Source organism: Orycteropus afer, unplaced genomic scaffold (genome assembly GCF_000298275.1).
Source record: "Orycteropus afer afer isolate SDZICR_OR568_19922 unplaced genomic scaffold, OryAfe1.0 scaffold00280, whole genome shotgun sequence".
Lineage (NCBI taxonomy): Eukaryota > Metazoa > Chordata > Mammalia > Tubulidentata > Orycteropodidae > Orycteropus > Orycteropus afer.
Window position 1 is genome coordinate 1659714 of NW_006921867.1, and position 5044 is coordinate 1664757.

General features: G+C 40.3%; 1 pseudogene; it reads right to left on the minus strand.

The window, feature by feature from the left end:
* Nucleotides 1-2169: 2169 nt before the first annotated feature.
* LOC103205304 lies at nucleotides 2170-2831 on the minus strand (annotated as a pseudogene).
* Between the last annotated feature and the right edge of the window lie 2213 nt (nucleotides 2832-5044).

Consider the following 5044-nt stretch of genomic DNA (forward strand, 5'->3'; position numbering starts at 1 on the left):
GAACTGAAATGTCTTTCACTGATACCTTAAGAGTGAGAAAATGTTATGTGACCAGTTAGCTCCCTGTTTGGATTTGTGGGCTAAGTTTAGCAAATTCTACACAGTGAAGAACTGTGTGTGTGTGTGTGTGTGTAAAAAGTTTAAAACAGATACTTGGTTAGGTTACTAATTGTTGACTTAAGTGTATGTACTTTGTGGCTACTAGTAATAATAGATCTAATTCATTTAAGTTTTGAAATTTCCTCTGCAATGAGAACGTGTTTCTTCTCAAACACTGAGCCCCTGAAACATTATAATTCTTGTCAATTTGAAGTAGTATTTTTAAAATACCTGTTTCCAAATACAACCTCCCCCACCCCAAACACACAAACACACATTTCACTATATTGAAAAGCCAGTATACTCAGACAAGGGAGCTCTGGTGGCACAGGGATTATGGCATTTGGGTACTGACCAAAAGGTTTTTGGTTCAAACCCACCAATCCCTCTGTAGGAGAAATAAGAGGCACTCTGTTCCATAAAGATTTACAGGCATGGGAACCCTATTGAGCAGTTCTACTGTGTCTTACAGGGTTGCTATGAGTCAGAATCAACTTGATGGCAGTGAGACAGTTCAATATATAGGAAAAAGCATTGGTTTGAGAGTTAAGGGGCCCAGTTTGATGTCTACCAATAATTGTTTGTCAAATCATTTAATCTAGTTTCCTAAATTTTAATGTGAAATGGTTGAATCTAACCTTTAATGTCTGATAGTTGCTCAGATGAAGGGAATTTGGCAGTGGGAATTGAAAATAATCAAAATGAATCAGAGTAGGGACCAAATTCCAAAGTCAAGCCAGGAATAACCGTCTCCCAGACATTAGCTTAAAGTCAGTAAGTTAAAATGGACCATTAAGTCATGGAAAGCAATTCAACAAGATTCAGAGCAGGGCCTGTGGAAGGTCATGATCACCTTGGGAAGCAAAGCTGTGAGGTATTAGCAGATGCATGCACCTTTATTTTATCCTGATAAAATATTTACACTGTGGATCTCTGAAGGTTGGCACTCTGTTGTCTTGATAATTTACTGTTTATCAAACATTTGAGATGGATGAACTCAGGGTCTTTTGTTTCAAAATTTTATGAGTGAAAAACCATAATAATTATTATTTTTTTAATTTTAATGTTTAAAGCTAAACCAAGAAAAACATTTTCTTAAACCTGAGAAAGTGGCTACAGTGCAGAATATGCATATGCAAAAAAGATAACAGCACGTTTTCAGTATTTATTTGCTTCATTACTATTTTTTCCTATTTAACTTCCTAAATGAAGATGATCAGATTTACCATTTGGGGGTAAGAAGTAAAAATAAAGGTGTATTTATCATCCTCTAGATGTGCTCACTGTCATTTATATGCAAGGCCTGGGTGACTACAAGTGTAGTTGTCAGATATTTTAATAACTGGGCAGCCATTTGTTTCCACATAGCAAGTGATTTTTATATAGGAGCAACCACGAGCAAATGGAAATAGCTGAGCCTGCCAGCACTGCAAACCCCCCACCTTCACAGCTAACCCACCATTACTCAAATACTATACAACTGTGCCTGGTGCACAAAAACACAGAAAGCATTAGAATTGGGTTTGGTAAATGCTCCTTTCAAAAAATCAAGTATTTTCACCTGAAATGTGTTTATACAAACAGGGCTTCAAATTACCATTTAGATCTGAAGCTAAGTAGCATATAGAAATAAATTTACATCAACTATTATGTTTTTAAAGAACAAAGAAAATCTCTTGATGCCTTCATGTTACTCAACAACAAATGGTTGCACACATTCTCTTACTAATCGGGAGACAAAACTAGGTCACCAATCCTACTTTCAAGCAAAAAAAAAAAAAAATATATATATATATAATATGAATTAAAATTACCTTAAATAGTCAAAGCAATAATGAAAACAAGTTGTCTTCCTCACTAAGAAATTTGAATAACGGCAACAAATTACCACACAAAATATTTAACCCCAGAGGTAAAATTTAAAAATAAATAAAAAGTTTAACATACTACAATATAACTTTTAACAGCCAGAGGCTTGTTCTAAGGACTCCGCTATGGACTGAGTACATGGTCTTTTTTCCTCCCACGCAAGTCCTCCGTTACTTGGCTGGCAGATGAATCATCATTCTATTAAAACAACTCTCCTTCCTCTTCTGGGGATTTACAGGGGCTTTTGGGTGAAGATTTGCACCTGGATTCCCTCTTGTGTCCTGGTGGAAGGCATCTGGACCTGTTCAGTGAGTGAAATCTGGATACTCTGGAGGACCTGGAACGGGATCTTCTGGTAGATCAGGAGGCAAAAGTTGATCCGGAGGTACAGGTTGATCTTGATCTACTGTTAAACCTAGAGGTTGAGCCAGAGCCTGACTTGGAGAAGCTGTTCTGCTCCTGCATGCAGATTGGCTCCTGCATCCAGACTGGCTCCTGCTAGTGGAAGGCATTGGGCTGCCGTGAAGTTGCCTTGGGTTGTGGCTCTCACTTTCGCTGACATGTTCTTCATACCTGCGGGATAGCCTCCCCAGGCGGCCATGATGGAGACTTGAGTGGCGACCATAGCGGGCCATCTGCACTGACAGCTCACGGCCATCCAGCATTACCCTGTGTAGGGCATGCATGGCATCCTCAGCATCACGCCTATCATAAAAATGGACAAAACCAAAGCCACGGGATTCTTTAGTGAAGGGGTTCTGGGGAATGTACACGTCGCCGATATTCCTGTACCTCTCAAAAAGGCGCCTCAGGGTGCTGGACGAGGTGTGATATGCCAGATTGTCCACTTTCAGAGACATCATGGTAGGAGGGCGACTATAACTCGTGGCTTTGAGAGCTCAGCCTGAGTGGAGGAATTCCAGGAGCAGAAAGTAATGGTTCCGCAAGACTGTGTAATCCAGGGTTTCCTGGCATTTGTTCCTTTCTAGGCACCGCCTCTTCCGCATGCCTTCCGGTGCATGCTGTTAAGGCAGAATATTTGCTTACTTCTGGAGCTGAAACCCACCCTGAGAAATGACTCCATATTCATTTATTAGCAAAAAGCAAAGGCAACCATTGCTCTGGAGTTGGATTCGACCCAGAGCGACCACTCCCTAGGTTTCCGAGGCAGTATCACTATGGAAGTAAATTGCCCAACCTTCCTTCCTAGTGGCTGGTGGGTTTGAACCTCCAGCCTTCTGGTTAGCAGTTGAGTGCCTTAGGCACTATGCTATCCATTTATTAGAAAATAAGTATTCATGATCATAATCTAGCCATTTTGTCACTTTTCCAGTATAAATCTAAATATGTAGATTTACTTGTAGATGAAAGAATAAACGGTGAGAATTGATAGGACTGTGAATGGGTATTGAGAAACATTGCAGCGCTAATTCATAAGAGCCAGAAACATTTGTCAATTTAGAACTTGGGGGAAGAATCACAGGTAAGTGTGATTCAACAGTGCTAACAGGAAAAGAAGGAGCTCTGGTGATGTAGTAGTTAAGGCATTTGGTTGCTAATTAAAAGGTCAGTGGGTCATGCCTACCAGCTGCTGGGTGGAACAAAGATGGGGCCATGTGCTTCAGTGAAGATTTACAGCTATGGAAACCCAATGGGGGTTGCTATAAATTGGAATTGACTGGATGACAGTGATCAGAAACTCAAAAAAGTATTTTTAGAGTCATCAAATTGTTGACGAGATTTTTTTTCCCATGAATGGTGTTCACTGTGCTCCAATAAATGAGTTTGACAATGATTGAGAGAAGTGGAAAATCATATCTCATTAAATAATTCTTACCTACAATGAACTTTGTGTACTCATTACAAACCTCAATGTCTTAAGTATATTATGAACTCATACATATGTGCTTTGCTTATAATGTTTGGGTACTGATATATAACACTTGTCTGTTAGTTTGTTGTACTGTGGTGGCTTGCAAGGTCACCCATTGTGGACAGATTTCAGTGGAGCTTCCAGACTAAGACAGACTCAGAAGATGAAAGGGGCCATGTACTTCTCAGAGTATTGGCCAGTGAAAACCCTATGAGTAGCAGTGAAACACTCTCTGATATATTGCTGGAAAACTTCATGAATAGCCTTGATATATATAACAAGCTCCAGCAAAACTTACTGGCTGAAACCAATGATTTGTCAATACTATGTCTAACAGTTCTATAGCTCTGGTATTCAGACAGGCTTTATTGGACCTGTTTCTGTTCCATTTATCTGTTGTGTTAAATAGGGTGACTCTAATGGCTTGGGCCTGGAACTACTGGGTGTTGGCTGGCTCTGTTTTCTCTCTCTCTTTCTTCCTCTTCCCCTTCCCAAAGCCTTTTCAAGTATATTTAGCCTTGCAGCCTCAGAGCAGTCAGATTTTTCACATGATGGCTCGGGTTTACAAGTGATCACAGCAGAAGCACCAGTGAACTTAAAAGTCTAGGCCCAGGCCAAGTATAGCATCCCTTCTACATCACCTCTGAGGTATTTTATTGGACCATATACCACCCCAGGTCCCCCTCCCCCCAAAAAATGCAAAGACTTGATTCTGATTTATAGTGACTCTATAGGACAGAGTACAGTTGCCCCATTGGATTTCCTAGACTGTAATCTTTACAAAAGCTGATTGTCACATTTCTCCCCCACACTGGCTGGTAGGATCAAACTGTCAACCTTTTAGTTATCAGGCAAGAGCTTAACAACTGCACCACCAGGGCTCCTTCCCAGGATTAAAGTGAAGGAAAACACTCATATCTAAATGAAAGGAGTGTAAAAGATGGTTGAATTGCTTATGGTTCTTATTGGGAGTTCATTCCATTAGACAAAGACACACACACACACACACACACACGGGCTTTGTTGCATTGGTTATGATTCTTTTGGGTGTAGATTCAATTAGCCAAAAACTACACCCACATTTCCTTACAAGCCAGGCCTATCTACCTTGGGCCATCTGTGAGGCTGATGTAGCGTAGCAGTTTTAAAGATTTTTAAAAGTCCTGTTGCCCAGTAAAAAGGATCTGTGAGGCATCCTTTGAA